Source organism: Maylandia zebra, linkage group LG3, assembly GCF_041146795.1.
Source record: "Maylandia zebra isolate NMK-2024a linkage group LG3, Mzebra_GT3a, whole genome shotgun sequence".
NCBI classification, from domain to species: domain Eukaryota; kingdom Metazoa; phylum Chordata; class Actinopteri; order Cichliformes; family Cichlidae; genus Maylandia; species Maylandia zebra.
Window position 1 is genome coordinate 7319248 of NC_135169.1, and position 19359 is coordinate 7338606.

A 19359-nucleotide genomic window follows, 5' to 3' on the forward strand; every position below is an offset into this window, starting at 1 on the left:
GAGGTAAGTGACACATGTTGTAGGTGACGTCAGACGCCGGAGATTTGGCGGAAAAAAAAAAAAGCGAATGGTAGCATAGAATTTAACAAAGTTTCTTTAAACTTCAGTATTGCCAAATAAACTAACCAACTGTCATATAACTAACAACATCTGTCCTATCATCTCTAACACCCTGGAGGACAACGAGGAGAGTTTAGACGCTCTCCAAGAATACATCGACCGGTGCTTCGAAGATTTAGTAATGAAGAAGGCCCAGAGCGCGTCTTCCCCGGCCAAAGCTGAGACGCCGTCATCTAAAAGATATCGTCCGGCAGACTCCCCCGGAACAACATCGCCTGCCGGCAAAGATATCGTCGACATCCTGGAGTCAATCGATAAGCGATTGTCCAGTTTTGATGCAAGGCTGTCCCTGGTGGAGATCTTACACCGGGAATTTAAATCTCTAAAAGAATCCCTGGAGTTCAGCCAGCGGCAGGTGGAAACACTTGCTGCGGAAAACGCCACGCTACGGGACTCGGTCAAATCTCTAACCGAAAATGTGACCATTAAACATAGAAAATAAAAAAATAAAAGAGACCGTTATAGATTTACAAGCCCGTAGCATGAGAGATAATCTGGTGTTTTCTGGTATTCCAGAGTCTGCCGGAGAGGACCCGGAAACGACCGTGAGAAGCTTCATTAAAATCCACCTGAAGCTGCCGGAGGACACGATGAAAAACACAGGGTTCGATAGAGTGCATCGCATAGGGGCTCTGAAGACAGGAAGCGGGAGACCACGTCCTATTGTAGCCAAATTCGGCCACTTCAAGCAGAAGGAGCAGGTGAAGAGTCGCGGCAGAGAGCTGAAAGGAACGGATTTCAGCGTGAACGATCAGTTCCCCAGAGAGATCCTGGAACGACGCAGGGTCCTCTTCCCAGTCCGACGTAGTTTTATCCAGAAAGGCTCCCGGGCTGTCATTGCCGTGGACCGGCTCTACGTGGACGGACAGCTCTACCGCGACCCTGGCATCACTCCATGGCTGTATTGACCGCAGACCAGATAAGAATCCGCTACACTATTCTCTTCACTCATACTCTCTTGTATTAACTTTTGCTTAACTATGTAATTTCAGTTTGCTAATTTAGTATAACGTCACCGTCACTCTCCGCCAACGCTTTAATTGGAATGTTTCCGTTTTTATTTCTTTTTCCCTCTCTCTCTCGTCGCGCACGTTGCTCTTTGGTTTATTTGCTTCTCTTTTCTATCACTATGTCGATCACCTGTTTCCCTATCCATCCATAAGCGACACTGTCTATTTCTACATGCTTACTCTGCACGATCACGCACACACGTGCGTTTAAAGGCAACACATTTACAACAGCCACACAGCGCACACAGATATAGGACACATGCACACATTTGCTCATATTAGTTATTATGCGCACACATAGTCAGACCTATGGAGCTTCTTACCGCGCATTTTCTTCTCTTTACTCACCAAAAAAAAAAAAAAAAAGATGTGTTTCCATTTTCCTCACCCGTCTAAGCGAGACACACAGCGTACATCATTAGCCACAAACACACAACTATGGGCATGCTAAGATTTGTCACATGGAATGTGCATGGAGCTGGCTCTAGGGAAAAAAGGTTAAAAATACTTAACCAACTTAAAACATTACAGGCAGACGTTGTTTTATTACAAGAAACCCACATGCCTGTCACAGTTTCGAATAAACTTAAAACACCTGAGTTTCCTAATGTGTTCTCAGCCTGTTATAATTCTAGACAAAGAGGAGTAGCAATTCTAATACATAAAAATATTAATTTCACAGTACTCGATACAGTTATAGATCCAGAGGGCAGATTCCTAATCGTCAAACTATCTATACTTAACCAAAAGCTAGGTATTGTAAGTATATATGGTCCAAATGTTGATGACCCCTCATTCTTCCACGGTTTTTTCAGTGCACTCTATGAACACTTAGATGGCACACTTGTTCTTGGAGGCGACCTCAACCTTGGACTAAATGAAGACATGGATAGGCTCAATACAGCAGGAACTCAGCGTAACTGGCAGTCCACAAATATAATCAAACAGTATATGAGCGACTTTGGCCTTCGCGATGCATGGCGGTCCCTTCACCCCAACAGTAAGGAATATTCTTTCTTCTCACATGTCCATCACTCCTACTCTCGTCTGGATTATTTTCTGGTCAGCAGCTCACTGCTGAGTGACATTACAGACACTGAGATTCATCCTATAGCTGTCAGCGATCATGCTCCTGTATCTTTAACACTAATACAGATGAATAATACTACACCAAGAAAAAACTGGAGATTTAATACATCACTGCTCAAAGACGAAGAGTTTATCAAATACTTTAAAAAAGAGTGGACTCTATATTTAGGCTTTAATGACATTCCTGGAACATCAGCATCTGTCCTCTGGGAAGCAGGGAAAGCCGTGATGAGAGAAAAACATCAAATTCTTAGAAAAAGCCTATGTGTCACACCAAGATCAAGAAATATTAAACAAAATACGCAAGACAAAACTAGAATTAAATTAAATTATTAATAAAAAGACTAAATTCTTAGTACAAAGACTTCGCCTGCAAAATTATGAACACGGTAACAAATCCGGACAATTTCTTGCTAACCAGTTAAAAATCAATAAAGAAAAAACAACTATATGTGCTGTTAAAGATTTATCTGGGAATACAATATATGATCCTAAAAAAATGAACACAATTTTTAGGGATTTCTATGAAACTTTATATACACCACAAATAAACCCATCTAAAAACGAAATTGATCAATTTCTCGACAACATAACTCTTCCAAAATTATTAGACACCCAAGCAATGGCACTGGATTCGCCACTGACACCAGGTGAACTCCAGGAAGCCCTGATAAGTACCGTATGCCCAATAATAAGGCTCCTGGTCCAGACGGTTTTCCAACAGATTTTTACAAAGAATTCTGGACAACCAGTTTTTCACAGGATGTTGCAGGAAATCAAAGAAAATGGTAGACTACCACCAAATATGAACTCTGCAAATATCAGTCTCTTACAAAAACCAGGCAAAGACCCTGTATTTCCTTCAAGCTATCGTCCAATATCCCTTATTAATGTAGACCTTAAAATAATCTGCAAAGCTCTCTCAAAGAGATTAGAGAAAATAACCCCCCTTTTAATTCGTCCTGACCAAACTGGTTTTATTAAAGGTAGGCACTCATCAACAAATACACGTAGATTACTTAATTTAATAGACAAATTGAAGGAAATTGCCTTCCCGGGTTTCCTCCGTGGCGTGAGCGATAAGCAGAGTTCTGTCCTTTCCTTATAAGATTCCTAATTATTTAAAGTAACACTCAGGTATGCCATTCAGCTGGGTTAGTTACGACGTCGGGAGCAGCTTGGGAGAACAAGGAAACACAGACTGCTTCAGGTTGTCTTCCCAAATCGACTCAAAGGTTTATTTGATACACAGCAGTTTATATAGAGGAAAAAAAAGGTTCGTGTGTCAGCTTTCCCAGTTCAAACCGGTACAGACCAAATAAGGAAACGTCTTCCTGCCTTGTGAGCAAAGAAGTATCCTGTGTGTAGTTTATCAGCTCAGCTACAATTTATGATCATCCCAGCAAAATACACTCCTAGACATAAAATACAGAGTTCTTTCATTAGTGAATTCTGAAACGAACCACCTAGCCTTTAACGAGCCTTTTCCAGGAGATAAAGAAAAAGGGAGGATGGGAGTAAGGAAGTGGTCTCATCTCTGTGGTGTTTTTGACCTTCAGGTACCAGCTTGTGAGTCTTACACATTAATTCTTGGGTCACAGAGAAAGAGAAAAACAACTAGTAGTTGGGCCTTATTGAGTAACAGTTTTCCTGTATAAAACAATATCCTGTAAATGCTACTATGGTATCAAAATATCTAACAGTTCCCCTCTTTTATTATTTTTAAAAATAATAACTCAAATAGAAAGGAAAAATCACAAATGTAATAACATAATATAAAAAGCAAATCATAAAATGTAATAGTTCACAACCTAATGTTCAATATACACATCAGGAACATCATTGGTAACATCTGACACATAATCTGGGTCAATTTGTGCCAATTGCAAATACATTGAAGTAGCTGTACTAGTAGCTATACGGGTTATCATTGAACGTACACAGGGTACCACACAACAGACAATAATCATCAAAAACATGCTGCAACGGTTACAAAGGCTACAATTAGTTCCTTCCATCTTCCAAACGTGTCCTGTAGCCACCTATGTAGCCACTGACCGTGACCTGTATTGGCAATTAGTTCTATCTGCAATGCTTCAAGTTTATTCATAGCTTGTGTGAATGAACCGTTAGGAGCGGTGTTATTGGGAATGAAAGTACAGCATACATCAACGGTTACTAGACCACAGGTACCGGTCCAATTAACAGGTAAAGCTAATCTAAGGGTATTATTGCACAACCAATAAGCATGTGGGATTGGTCTGGTCAGGCGCGTGACCATGTGTGATTTAACTAACTCCCCCCAGTCAGTATCATTTAAGACACCCTCTGGGGGAACAATGATCGATTCTCTGCTCGAACTCGAACTGTGTGTGTGTTCCTCCAGATATGATAAAACTTCAGCCACAGAGACAGCTAGCCATGTCTCATTACAGCGTGCACCTGGGGAGTCAGAGAAGAATGTATAGTTATCCTTTGTATAATCTATGTGTGTGTCTGGGCCAGTTAACTTTAGTCTGCGCAGACATATCATACTAGTATTAAAATGGAGAGGGATCTGTCCTAAGGGCAGTGAGGGCTTTAACCTATTCTTAGGGCGTTTCATTGGGGCGCAGGTCCCTGCGGTGTCATTAGATAACTTCAATAATTCGCCTAATGGAGTCTCAGGGTTAGTTGGTGTGTGTGTGTGTCTAAGTAGGCAGTCGAGAGGGCTCAGAGTCAACTGTAAAGCGTCTTTAAAGAGAGCATTATTTCCGCTGATTTTCTCTAGTCCCTCAGTGAGGGGGAAACCGGATATGGGGTATCCTACTATTACCTGTTCTGGATTAGCCTTTGAACAGACATAACAGTTACTGTTTCCTAAGTCACGAGCGGCTGTTCTGGCATTTTCATACCAGGCGTTAGCTCCTGTTCTAGAGGGCGCATAAGATGGTTTATTAGTGGCGTCTATGTTGCTATTTACTGATTTTAGGGAACGTAATGAGTGCATTAAGTAGGTGTCTTGCAAAATGGAGCATGAGGTATAGTCAGCAAAATATGACCTGCAGAAATGTGAACATGGTTGCAGTCTACAATACAAAATAGCAAAGAGAAATCCTAAGGTTAATGCGATAGATATGATAAATAACCTAAATATATAAGAAAGTATATAAGAAAAACAGTTCTTCAGTCGTCTCCTGGCCTGGTCCCAGGTTCGAGAGACATTGAATAAGCGTCGTATGATGACAATGGGCATTTCATTTTCTCCATTATCAGGATGAAATGAGTCTGGCTTTATCAGGTTAGACATCATGTGGTACTTTTGGCTTTCTGTTCCTGCTGGATGTTTGAGTACCTTGTTGTTGTTCTTTCAGGCGTTGTGTGTTAATCAGTGATTGTGTGTGTGTACATTGGATCCGGGCGCTGGCTCGCCTGAGATGTCGTCTACCCGTGTGTGTTTATTTGCTCTAGTTCCGGGCGCTGGCTCGCCGGAGATGTCGTCTGCTTGATCCGACGCCTGAGATGGTCCGATTGGGCTGGTCTTAACCCTGCTGGCATGAATCCACTGAGGTTGTCCGTCTGTGAGGATGCTGGTTCTTCGTCACTGCCAGTAAAGCCTGGGGGCTGGAAAACGCGGCCTCCCAGAGTGTCCTTGGTTTTAGTGGCTTCTCCAACATGCGTCTCCTTGTCTCCACTGGTGGAACTGTGGAGGGGAAAAGCTGAGAGAGACAAACTTTCTGATAGTTATTATTCAGTTTTTCTACCAGGTTGTGAACATCAGTGGACAATGCAATATACATCACCTTCTACTAGCGGTGCCCCTCTGGAAGCTGACCATGGTGTTGGAAATAATCTTATTTCAAATGGAGATAATTTGGTTACTGCAGATTGAGTCATTCCAATCTCACAGAGGACTTGAGGAAGTAATTTGACCCAGGTCATTAAAGTTTTAGCACACTTTTGAATTACTTCTAATGTGAATGAAGATCCTCTATCACTGTTAATCTGGTGAGGTATTCCGAATCTGGGTATTATTTCATTGCTCAACTTTTGATAGACTACTTCTGCAGTTTCTTTTGAGGTTGGATAAGCTTCTACCCATTTACTAAATTGATCCACTATTACCAGTAAGTACTTGATGCTTCCTTGTGCTGGCATATGTGTAAAATCAATTTGTAATGTATGAAATGGAAAATCTGGTTGTGGTAAATGCTGATGTTTTGCTTTTGATTTTCCTACATTAGTTCGCGCACATGTTAGACAGGTTGCTAATATGCTTTTTACTGCATGTGATGTTTTCTCAATTACAAATCTTGATTTTATTGCCCCTATTACCCCTCTTTGTCCGACATGACTCACACAGTGAAAATGTCGGGCAAGGACTGGCATCAGGGAATATGGGAGGGCAATCAAACCCTTAAGATGTTGTATAAGCCATCTCTGTCATCTAAGGTACAGTCATTATTCTCCCAATAGGTGTAATCACATGCAGAGGCTTGCTCTTGTATGAATTTTAAATCAACATTTGTGTCTAAATAGTCTGGGAGTGTAACAAGTGGCAGCTGTAGGGGCACAGATAATACTTCCTGCGGAGGTGGGAGCTGTGATGCAGCTGCAGCCTTGGCTGTCACGTCTGCTAAGGCATTACCTGTTGCTTCGTCTGTGTCAGCTGTACTGTATCCTTTCGTTTTTACAACTGCAACGGCCGATGGCAGCTGTATAGCCTGAAAAAGTCTTTGAACAAAATCAGAATTTAGCAATTTATTTTCCATCAGCAGATCTAAATCCTCTCTGTCTCCACAATGTGCCAAAGTCATGCACAACGCCAAATGCATAGCGGCTGTCTGTGTAAATCGTCACATGCTTATCCAAATGTAGCTCACAGGCGCGTATTAAAGCCATGAGCTCTGCTTTTTGTGCTGAGTGAAATGGTAATGAGTGAGCCTCTAGTATGATGTCAGGCACTGTTACCACTGAATAGCCACAAAGAAATGAGTTGTCACTCGGCCTTGAACAGGACCCGTCCACATAAACCGTGGCTGAGTCTGAGATAGGTGTTTGCTCTAAATCTGGACGTGGTGCTGTGGATTCCTGTATACGTGTCATGCAGTCATGATCGTCAAGCCTGTCTGAGCCATCCTGTCGGTCAGAAGAACACAGCATAGGATCAATAAATGTGCTGGCGAATCAGGTGTGCTGCTCGCTTTTATAGTGAGATTTGCATATGTTGTGTAGTTATGTTTGCTACAATGGTCGTGACCTGGTGATTGGTGTGTAGAATAGTGTCATGTGAGAGTGTGAGCTTCTCGCAGTCCCTTATCATGATAGAGCAAGCTGCTACTGCCCTCAGGCAGGCCGGCATTCCCTGAACAATTCAGGCAGCACCTTTGAGTGGCGGAGGTCAGCACTCCCTTTAATGCATTGAAAGAGGCAGTCATTTCTGTGGATCACAGTATTCGAGGAGGCTTGTCTTTTTTGCAGCATTCACGCAGAATGTGGTCATGAAAAGAACAGTCTGGTATCCACTGTCTGCAATAGTTCACCATGCCTAAGAAGGACGACATGTCCTTCTGTGTAGTGGGACGAGGGACGGAGGTCACAGCTTTGACCCTGTCTGCAGTCATGGGACGTTTTCCGTGAGACAGTGTGAATCCCAAATATTGAACAGAAGTCTGACAGTACTGCATTTTCTTTGCAGATGCTTTGTGGCCAGTCTTTTGGAGGTGCTGGAGAAGCATGTGTGTAGCAGTTTGACACAGTTTTTTCACTTTCAGCACAGAGGAGGAGGTCATCCACATGTGGATCAGGGTGCAGCCCTGGAGGAGTGGAGCACCATTGAGAAAGCAGCAGAGCTGTCTATCATGCCTTGGGGCAAACGAGTCCAAGTGTACTGCTTATTTCTATGTGTGAATGCAAATAACGGCTGTGTGTCTTACTGAGAAAAAGGAGCGGAGCATAAATCCACCACGGGAAAATGTGTATGCAATGCATGTCAATATGCTGTGAACATCTGAAACGAGAGGTGGCAGAGGAATGTTGACTGCATTAATTTGCCTTAAGTCTTGTATGAAACGCCATACGCCAGGTTTGTTAGACTTTGGCACAGGATTGACAGGAGTGTGGGCTTTATTACTCCTGTAGTCAATAAATCTCCTATCATGACATCTAGGGCTGCGGCTTTTTCCGTGGAAATGGGATGCTGCTTGACATATACTGCTTGTTGTGTTTTAATAGGTGTACGTGATAAAGTGTACAGTCAATAAATCCTATATCATTCTCACTTTTTGACCACAATGTCATATTCTGGTATTCAGCTGGCAATGTAACTGCAGAAATAGTACAGTGGATAGGGTAGGTTAGATCTATGTGACGACATGGTGTAGTTATATCATAACCTATGTCTGAGTTATGTGACAAAATCACTGTTTGACCTTCACTTGTGTGAGCAGTTATCATGTTGTTGAACAGTGTGAGAGAAACAAAAGTGTGGCTCCCAGTCATGGGATTACCTGTTAGTGGCGTCTGTACACGTTTTTTTTGGCACAGTGTGTGACATAGAGTACCGGACAAAAAGGATGTTGAGTTCATTCTCTGCTGAGGGTCCAGCTGACACAGAGGATGTTCCTTCTCCATCATGTCGGTACATAGGGCAGAGAAAACATAAGCTGTTATCAGTGTCAGCAAACATTTCACCCTTTATGTTAAATGAAATACACAAATTCATTTTTGCTTTGGGTGTCTGCGGCTGCTGGAAAACTGAGCTAAATTTGCACCTCTAGCTTGTCCAACAGTGCATAAAGCGTTTTATGAATACTAGGATAGATTCATCAGGCTTCTGTTTACACATAGTTACTGCATTTAAGTCAATTTTGTCTCTGGACATTGTTAGCAGGAATTTCTTTAGATTCTTAAAGAAATCGGCGACTTTGTCATTATTTACCCTCCTTTTGTCCATAGCGGTAACATTTGATGCATCACGTCGCGGCATTCTATCATATATTTTCTACAGGACTTTTTAAGCAGACTACTTTTCTTATCACAAATGATATTCAACATTTCTACTGACCTGTTTTCTGGCGATAATCGTTCGGGATAAGGCTCCGAAAAGAAATTAGAATGCATTGAACTTCTTAAGTTGTAAACAAAGTCAGTCACATAAGCACTCCCGCATGTTCTGGATACGTGATCATGGACGTCTTCACCGATTCGCGGACGTAGGTTACACGTAACCGGAAATGGGAGTTATACTGAGCCGTTATTTGAGACTTTATTTTGTATTTTATTAATTTTTTGGTTTTACAGGTACTTTAGATTTTTTATCGGACCTGTCTGTGGTCTTTGAATAATTCTGACCCATGTTCAGTGATTTCCAGAGGGGTTTACACGCTAGGAGGATTTATGTTAGTATTTTCGCTGCGGCACAGCTGAGGTCACTTTAAATTTATTGCTAGCAATTTTTTGTTTGTGTGAGCAACTCTCACTTAGCGAGCAACTTCTCGCTTAACGAGCAACTTCTCGTAAAACAACAGGCAACTTCCTGTGTCTTTCTGCTTTTAATTTACTGCTTTTAACCCTTGTATGGTAATCGGGTCTGTGAGACCCGTTTTCAGTTTTCTTTCGTTTTTTTTTTTTTTTTTAACAAAATTAAATTTAATTATTTACTAGCTTTCTGTGAGTGAGCAACTTCTCACTTTTTAACGTACGTTTCAAGATAACAGGCAACTCCCTGTGTCACTCTTTGATGAGCAACTTCTCACTTAACGAGAAGTATTTAAGACAACAGGCAACTTTCTGTGTCACTTTTTCTGAGTGAGCAACTTCTCACTTTTTAACGTACGTTTAATTAAACAATTAATTATTATTATTATTTTTTTTTTTTTTTAAACAAAATTAAAATATTCAAGACAACAGGCAACTTCCTGTGTCCACCAACACCACACAAGGGTTAATTTACTTTATTCGGGGACTGAGGAAGTCAGTCAGTGTATCTCTCTGGATCACTAAGTGAAACTTCGTCAGCATATCCCGTTTTTTTATGGATCGATCACTGAGAGAGGTATAATATGGTCTCTATATAAATATGAAAGACGCATATTTACCTTCTGTCAGTAATCCCACTTCTGACACCAAAATTGAAGGAAATTGCCTTCCCGGGTTTCCTCCGTGGCGTGAGCGATAAGCAGAGTTCTGTCCTTTCCTTATAAGATTCCTAATTATTTAAAGTAACACTCAGGTATGCCATTCAGCTGGGTTAGTTACGACGTCGGGAGCAGCTTGGGAGAACAAGGAAACACAGACTGCTTCAGGTTGTCTTCCCAAATCGACTCAAAGGTTTATTTGATACACAGCAGTTTATATAGAGGAAAAAAAAGGTTCGTGTGTCAGCTTTCCCAGTTCAAACCGGTACAGACCAAATAAGGAAACGTCTTCCTGCCTTGTGAGCAAAGAAGTATCCTGTGTGTAGTTTATCAGCTCAGCTACAATTTATGATCATCCCAGCAAAATACACTCCTAGACATAAAATACAGAGTTCTTTCATTAGTGAATTCTGAAACGAACCACCTAGCCTTTAACGAGCCTTTTCCAGGAGATAAAGAAAAAGGGAGGATGGGAGTAAGGAAGTGGTCTCATCTCTGTGGTGTTTTTGACCTTCAGGTACCAGCTTGTGAGTCTTACACATTAATTCTTGGGTCACAGAGAAAGAGAAAAACAACTAGTAGTTGGGCCTTATTGAGTAACAGTTTTCCTGTATAAAACAATATCCTGTAAATGCTACTATGGTATCAAAATATCTAACACTACTCATGCAGTAAAAACATTGAAACCATAATATTTTCTTTAGATGCAGAAAAAGCATTTGACAGAGTTAACTGGAAATTTCTATTTGCAACTTTACATAAATTTGGTTTTGGATCCTCTTTCATAAACTGGTTAAAAATATTATATAACTCCCCAACAGCTTGTGTCAGAACAAATGACCAAACATCCTCCAGCTTCTCTCTTCTGAGGGGCACCAGACAGGGATGCCCACTCTCCCCTTCACTGTTTGCAATTTTTATTGAGCCACTAGCAGCAGCAATTAGACAGGCTACAACAATTAAGGACATAAAATGTAAGAATATAGAACATAAAATCAGCCTTTATGCAGATGATGTGTTACTTTTTCTCCAAAACTCACAAACCAATGTCTCTGGGGTAATTGCATTGATAAATTCCTTCTCAAGTGTCTCAGATTATTCAATTAACTGGTCGAAATCAACAGTTCTTCCGATTAATTGCTCCTTCCATAATTCTCCTTCTTCCCCACTGCAATGTGGAAATATAAAATATTTAGGTATTAATGTCTCTCCTAAACTTTCAGAATTAACTAAATTAAACCACATCCCACTTTTAAAGACAGTAGAAGGCGACCTGGCTAGATGGAAATCTTTACCCATATCACTCATGGGAAGGGTCGCCGCTATAAAAATGATGGTCTTGCCAAAAATAAACTATTTATTTTCAATGATCCCAAATAAGCCATCACAAGATTGGTTCAGATCTCTAGACTCGTATATTTCTAAATTCCTTTGGAAAGATAAACCCCCACGTATCAGCTTAAAAACACTACTGTCATGGTCCTGGGTCGGTGACCCAGCGCTTTTAGTTTATCATTTTCTAGATGATGATTGTTTAGGTTCTGTATTATATTCGGTCTGCCTCTGAGTCTGCGTCTGTATCTGTCTGTCTATGGTGTCACCCCATCTGTTTGTGAATCTGTCTGTTTAGTTCAATGTCTTGTCTGGTTCCATGTGTCTGAGTTTCCTGTTTTATTGTGAAGGTCCGTGTCGTATGTGAGTGTGATCAGTTTACGTTTCCCCTGTCCCGTCAGCCCAGATTCCTCCCAGCTGTGTTGCCCTCTTGTCTCTCATCCCCTGATTACTGGTGTGTGTATTTAAGCCCTGTGTGTTCTCCTGCCTGTTGCCGGTTCGTCTGTGTTCCTCCGTGTCAGTCTGTGTTACTCGGTGTCCTGCTCGTCTCTCTGCCTCTCATTCCTTTTTGTATCATCTCAGGTTTGTCATTTAGCTTTCCCAGTTCAGGTCTTTAGTTTTGTCTTCCCTCTTGCCTGTTTGCCTTCTCACCCCTGTATAAATAAACTCACCGGCATCTTATCCACTGCCTGCATCTTGGGTCCTCCTTCTAAATCCACACGGCTCGCCTCGGCAGCCGTGACAGTACGAACCGGCCACTATGGACCCAGCAGCATTCAACCCGCCCAAGGAGCTCCGGGAGGACATTGTTTACTCCGTGGACAAATTAATTAACGCGTGGCTGGAGCACGAGGGGAGAGAATTTCGCCAAGCCGTGGCTAATCGGCTACAGCGCTTGGTTTCTGGTCTCCCCTGGCTGCTCAGCTCACTTCACCCGCTCGCACAGAATTTCATTCTGAATGGACTCCGTCTTCACCCCCCGGCTGCTACCACCCACCCTGCAACTCATGCTTCACTGCCCGGTCCGACAGAGGATGTTCTGCCCGGCCCGTCAACCCAGCCTTCGAGGGGGAAACGGCGCTCATGCTGACGACGCTCCTCGCCACAGTCGGACCTGGGGATTTCCGAGCGGCCAGCTGTGGTGAGTGGACAGGATAGTATTATTGGTCTGAACTGTGGGACCGTTTACTCAGGGGTGATGTTCTGTACGGCACAGGACAAAAACTGTTTATCGCCAGAAGCTCAGTTAGCCGCCCGGCCAGAAGCTCAGTTAGCCGCCCGGCCAGAAGCCCAGTCGCCACCTCCGCCACATTCAGCCTCACAATCCATAGCTCAATTACAGTCACAGCCAGACTTATTACAAACCCTGTTACAATCCATGGCCCAGTCAGTAGCCCGGTTGGCAGAAGAATCATTAGCTTTATCCTCAGTTCAGCCTCCTGTTCAGCAGTCACCAGCCCTGCATCCTGTGTCAGTTGCTCCACCACCTGTTCAGCCATCACCTTCACCTACTCCTCCTGTACAGCAAGCCATGTCAGTCCAACCCATAACGGACAGTTCAACAACTTCGTACTCTAAGCAGAGAGACAAACCCAAGAACAATGTCAACATTCCTCAAAGGCTGGCCAGTTCTGAGACTGAGATGCACTCCAGGGCCTCCCCAGAGGCTGGGTTTCAGCCCCCATCAGACTCTGGACCCCTGGAGTTTAAGAAGCCAGCTGAGGACTGCACCCGGCTGTCGCTGCCTGGGCAGGGTCAATGCTCTGCGCAGCTGCAGGCCGCTATGTGTTTGCCAGAGGCCCGTGTGCCTGCTGGTCCTGTTCTGTCCCTGCCAGAGGCCCGTGTGCCTGCTGGTCCTGTTGCGTCCCTGCCAGAGGCCCGTGTGCCTGCTGGTCCTGTTGCGTTCCTGCCAGAGGCCCGTGTGCCTGCTGGTTCTGTTGCGTTCCTGCCAGAGGCCCGTGTGCCTGCTGGTTCTGTTGTGTTCCTGCCAGAGGTCTCCGCACCTGCTGGTTCTGTTCTGTGTGTGCCAGGGGCTCCAGTGCCCACTGGTTCTGAGACTGTTTTTGCTGGGGGGCCCGAGGAGCCCGTCCAGCCTTCTGCCTCGTCAGCTGGGGGGCCCGAGGAGCCCGTCCAGCCATCAGCTGCAGTCTCATCACCAGCTGCAGTCTCATCACCAGCTGCAGTCTCATCGTCCTCGCCTGCTGCAGTCTCATCGTCCTCGCCTGCTGCGGCCTCAGAGTCTTCGGCCTCGCCTGGTCCAGCCCCTGTGTCTTCGGCCTCGCCTGGTCCGGTTTCAGCATCTGCTTCAGCATCCTCATCGCCTGGTCCAGCGTCTGCTTTGGCTTCATCCGCTTCGCCTGGTCCAGCCACTGCTTCATCCTCGTCTGGTCCAGCTTCCGTGTCCTCGTCAGCATCGCCTGGTCCAGCCTCCGTGTCCTCGTCAGCATCGCCTGGTCCAGCATCTGCTTCAGCATCGCCTGGTCCAGCATCTGCTTCAGCATCGCCTGGTCCAGCATCTGCTTCAGCATCCTCCTCGCCTGGTCCAGCCTCCGTGTCAGCATCCTCATCAGCCTCGCCTGGTCCAGCTTCAGCATCCTCATCAGCCTCGCCTGGTCCAGCCTCCGTGTCTTCATCCACATCAGCATCGCCTGGTCCAGCTTCTGCTTCCGCGTCCTCATCCTCGTCTGGTCCAGCTTCTGCTTCCGCGTCCTCATCCTCGTCTGGTCCAGCCTCCGCGTCCTCATCCTCGTCTGGTCCAGCCTCCGCGTCTTCATCCTCGTCTGGTCCAGCCTCCGCGTCTTCATCCTCGTCTGGTCCAGCTTCCGTGTCAGCATCCTCATCAGCTGCTTCGCCTGGTCCAGCTTCCGTGTCAGCATCCTCATCAGCTGCTTCGCCCGGTCCAGCTTCAGCATCCTCATCAGCTGCTTCGCCCGGTCCAGCTTCAGCATCCTCATCAGCTGCTTCCCCTGGTCCAGCCTCTGCTTCTTCGTCCTCATCAGCATCGCCTGGTCCAGCTTCTGCTTCAGTGTCCTCATCAGCTTCGTCTGGTCCAGCCTCAGCTTCCGCCTCGTCTGGTCCAGCCTCCGCTTCGCCTGGGGCTGCAGGGGCCACGCAGCCTTCAGGTCCCCTACTGCCACCTCCACATCATCGGTCATCTGCCAGGCCGCTTGTTGGGCATCTCCGCCACCGTGGACGCCCTCCTGAACGCCGCCACTGCCTTCCGCGTGGCCGGCCTCCGGACTTGTTTCCACGCCGCTGTTGCCGTCCGCACGGTCGGCCCCCAGAACTGTTTCCACGCCGCTGTTGCTGTCCGCACGGTCGGCCCCCAGAACTGTTTCCACGCCGCTGTTGCCGTCCGCACGGTCGGCCCCCAGAACTGTTTCCACGCCACTGCCTACTGCGTGGCCGGCATCCGGACCTGCCCCGCTGCCATTCGCATGGTCGGCCTCCTGAACTTGACCATCTGGGCCTTTTTGGACTCTGTCCCTCCGTCCTGGGCCCCCTCCGCCCGCCCTGGTCGGGTCCTTTTCTGTTTTGTTTTGGTCTGTTTTTGTGTTTCTGCTGGGCTGTCTGGAGCCAGCCCTTGAGGGGGGGGGGGGGGGGGGGGGGGGGGTACTGTCATGGTCCTGGGTCGGTGACCCAGCGCCTTTAGTTTATCATTTTCTAGATGATGATTGTTTAGGTTCTGTATTATATTCGGTCTGCCTCTGAGTCTGCGTCTGTATCTGTCTGTCTATGGTGTCACCCCATCTGTTTGTGAATCTGTCTGTTTAGTTCAATGTCTTGTCTGGTTCCATGTGTCTGAGTTTCCTGTTTTATTGTGAAGGTCCGTGCCGTATGTGAGTGTGATCAGTTTACGTCTCGCCTGTCCCGTCAGCCCAGATTCCTCCCAGCTGTGTTGCCCTCTTGTCTCTCGTCCTCTGATTACTGGTGTGTGTATTTAAGCCCTGTGTGTTTTCCTGCCTGTTGCCGGTTCGTCTGTGTTCCTCCGTGTCAGTCTATGTTACTCGGTGTCCTGCTCGTCTCTCTGCCTCTCATCCCTTTTTGTATCATCTCAGGTTTGTCATTTAGCTTTCCCAGTTCAGGTCTTTAGTTTTGTCTTCCCTCTTGCCTGTTTGCCTTCTCACCCCTGTATAAATAAACTCACCGGCATCTTATCCACTGCCTGCATCTTGGGTCCTCCTTCTAAATCCACACGGCTCGCCTCGGCAGCTGTGACAACTACAAAGGACCAAGGATAAAGAAGGATTAGATCTGCCTAACTTTAATCACTATTTTTTAGCCAACAGGCTTCAGTTCATCTCTAGATGGTTTAAACACACCCTCTTAGATGAACCTTGGATAGATGTAGAACAGGCACTATGTAATAACCTAGAAATTTCAGACCTACCATTTATCAGCTCAAACATCAAACGACATGAATGTTTTAAAAGCATCAATATCAGCTCTTCTCTGACAGCATGGTGGGAGTTTCTAAAAATGACAGTCTTCATTAATCCCATGCAAATGTACACCTATCTGGAACAATCCGGACATATTACAAAACAATAATATGATAAACTTTCCAGATTGGAGTTGCAAAGGAATTAAATACTTGGAACATACCTGTATGTGGGAAGGAACAGACTTTATTTCGTTTGACAGACTAGTTACACAATATGGGATCAACAAGAAACGATTTTTGGAATATCAACAAATTAAATCCATAGTAAAAAAGAAATTTAATCCCAGTGAAGCTGAATTACAAACACCACCAAGTGTGGTACAATATTTTAGTCTAAAAACCCCCCAAATTATTGTCTAAAATATACAGAACACTTTCTAAAATAGATGAATCAATATCCCTTCCTATTGCAAAATGGGAAGCAGATTTTTCAATCAACTTAGACCCAATCCTTTGGTCTCAGATATGCTTAAAAACCTTTCAATGGATCAGAAATCCCAGTTTGCAATTAATACAATACAAAATATTACACAGAGTGCACTATACTGGTCATAGGATGTTCAAGATGGGCTATACGCCTTCCAACAACTGCTCACACTGCACAGCAAATACACCGGACAATTACATCCACGCTCTTTGGTTCTGTCCACCAGTTCAGAAGTTTTGGCGTGAGATATGTGAAGACTTATCAAAGTATCTGAAATGTAACATTCCAGCCTCCCCTTTAGTATGCTTGCTGGGCAACTTGGATGAGGTCACTGCAGAAATAAACACAGCCCACGTTGTTTTTACGGCCCTATGCATTGTCAAGAAAATGGTCCTCATTAACTGGAAAAATAAAAATAATCTTAATTCTAACCAATATAGAAACCATCTAATAGATCAGATTAGTCTTGATACAACATCTGCCATCACATTTGATCAATCCCTTTGGGCTCCTTTGATCGGCTTCATCACCTAGTGGGGGGTCATGGTTTGGTCCTGCCTTTGCTATTGTGGTTGATATGGGGGAGGGACGGCCTTAGGGCGTCTGGGGAGTCCCTAGGAACGTTTCCCTAGAGGGACTAACCTGGGGGATGTGGCCATGACCTGGTTAGGAGCTCTGGGGCTCTTGGATGGTGTTTTCCTTGTGGCTGTGTACAGCGGAGATGGGGGAGGGTCTGTGCTGGCGGACGTTGGTTACTGGCCTGGTAGCCTCGCTGCCCCTGGGAGGATCCGGGACGGGCGTGGAGGCTTGGGGGTCTGGGGGTGCTCCGCCCCCCGGTCTGGGGTGCTGGCTGGGCCTTGGGGGCTTGGGTCCTGGCTGTTGTGTCACCGGAGCAGTGGGCGGGTGGGTGCAGGGGGGCTCAGCCCCAGTGCAGGGGACCTCTGGTGCATCAGCCCTACTAGGGGGCTCTCTAACTGGTAAGGAGGTTGTTATATCTTTGCAGGTGGTCTTCTCACTACAGGAGCTCACTCTGCAGGTGGGGGGAGAGATATAGGAGAGGTGGAGAATGAACTCAACCTGGGTGTCTATTGTCTTGTGTAGTTTGGGAGATGATGGGGTGGGTGCAGTTTTCTCTGGGGTGGAGTGGGGTGGGCTGCCCCGGACTCTGTGGGGCTGGGCGGTGCTGCTGCTGCGGGCCCCGGTCCGGATGGGCCTGGGCCCCCTTGCCCTGGTGGGTTCCAGAGTGTGGGGGTGCCTACTGGGGTCAGCGGGGGAGCTGGCCCCAGGGAGGGGCCGCTTACCCCTCCCTTTCTTCCCTCGCCATCCTCAGCTGCCTCCCTATTCCCGCTCTACCACACCCACCCACACACGCAGGGCTTGGGGTGCAGGTATGTCACCAGGGTGCAGGGGAGGCACTCCCCCTCTGTCCCCTTCTGGCCGCCTGTGCCTCAATTTTATTCTGCAACCTAGACATCCACATTACTCACACTCTCACATAACACATACATATAGGGCTTTGGGGGTGGGCACGTTTTACAGCATCCAGAGGATGGTCGGTGTACCTCTGGCGCTGGTGCCCTACCCTCAATTTTAAATGCATTTAGACACTAAGGGTTTTCGGGAAGAGCCGTGCTGCTCTCTGAGAGGAAGCTAGTACCATGCTCTCCTGAGTTTTAAATGCACTTTAGAACAGCACACAGCAACACTACATATGAGCGGGCGTAGGAAGGTTTGAGGTCTTCACTCACCCCGGTTCTGTTAGCCGTCAGGGCTGGGGGGCTGGGAGGAGGTGTTGGCCGTCAGACTGGGGTCTGGGATGCGGGGCCTCCCTGCTACTGCAGATAAGGAGGTGGTCCGCTTGCCTCCACCCCAGAGAGAAGGGTTGCATCTCCTGGGTCTAGGTGCGGCTTGCCCCTCTGAGGGCGGGGGTACCTGGACCTGGGATATAGAGTATGTTTGGGGAGTGTGACTGTCTGTGCAGTGTCTATTTGTGTCTGTCTACACGTTGGGTGAGTGCCTGTATTTGGTTGTGCATATGGGGTGGGAATGCACGTCTGTGTCCGCGTGCGCCTGTCCGTCTGTGTCTATATGTCAGGTTGGGTCTTAGACTCAACCTCTCTGGGTACATCTCAGGCCCTCTAAAGTACGGAGGCCTATCCTCCTTCACCACACTCCCTGCCGGTGGCTGATGCCCTCAGACGTTGGTGTGTTGGTGGTCCATGTCGTCTGGGGCTGGGCGCTCATGTATGTACCGGCTCACTCCTGGTGGCCGATTGGCGGGGCCGGGCGCCTGTGGCCCGGCTGGGCTCCTTCCGGGGGGTGGGATGCCCTCAGGCCTCTGGCCTCTGGGCCTGAAGCTCGGTCCTCTCTGGCACAGCTGGCTGCCGGCAGAGCCCGCGGGCACGCCACTGCAACCCCCACTGGCCTCTGCTCCGTAGCTGCTGAGTGACCTCTCCTTTGGGGCTCTGATCAGCTCTTCCCAGGAGGGAGGCACGGTTCCCCCCCTTTGGTGGTCCTCCTCGGGTCCTTGTACTCTGGGGCCTCTGGATATCTGGGGCCTGGATCTCCTCCATACCTGCTTCATACCCTGGTGGACGGGGCTATGGCTCCCCACACTCCCTAGCAGATCGTTACATGGCGAAACCTTTGGAATGCAAGCATGCTCATCCACACAGGTATGCACACAGGGGTACACACGGGTGTTCACAGACGCGGACTACAGCTTTCTTGGCTGCTGCCTCAAAGCACATTGTGCGCTGTCTATCTTGCGTGCTGCACAAAATCGTTTATTATTTAGTATCTACTGTTATCTACTGCTAG

General features: G+C 46.5%; 1 protein-coding gene and 1 long non-coding RNA gene across 4 annotated transcripts in view; both read right to left on the reverse strand.

Moving 5' to 3' along the window:
- LOC112429671 (methylglutaconyl-CoA hydratase, mitochondrial-like) overlaps positions 1–19359 on the reverse strand; it is a 208533-nt gene that overhangs the window by 84582 nt on the left and 104592 nt on the right. The window lies entirely within an intron of this gene.
- LOC112432394 (uncharacterized) lies at positions 3961–10291 on the reverse strand. The gene is made up of 2 exons (XR_013095185.1): positions 9265–10291; positions 3961–5917 (listed from the first exon to the last, which is right to left on the reverse strand). It is a non-coding gene; the product is annotated as an uncharacterized LOC112432394 (long non-coding RNA).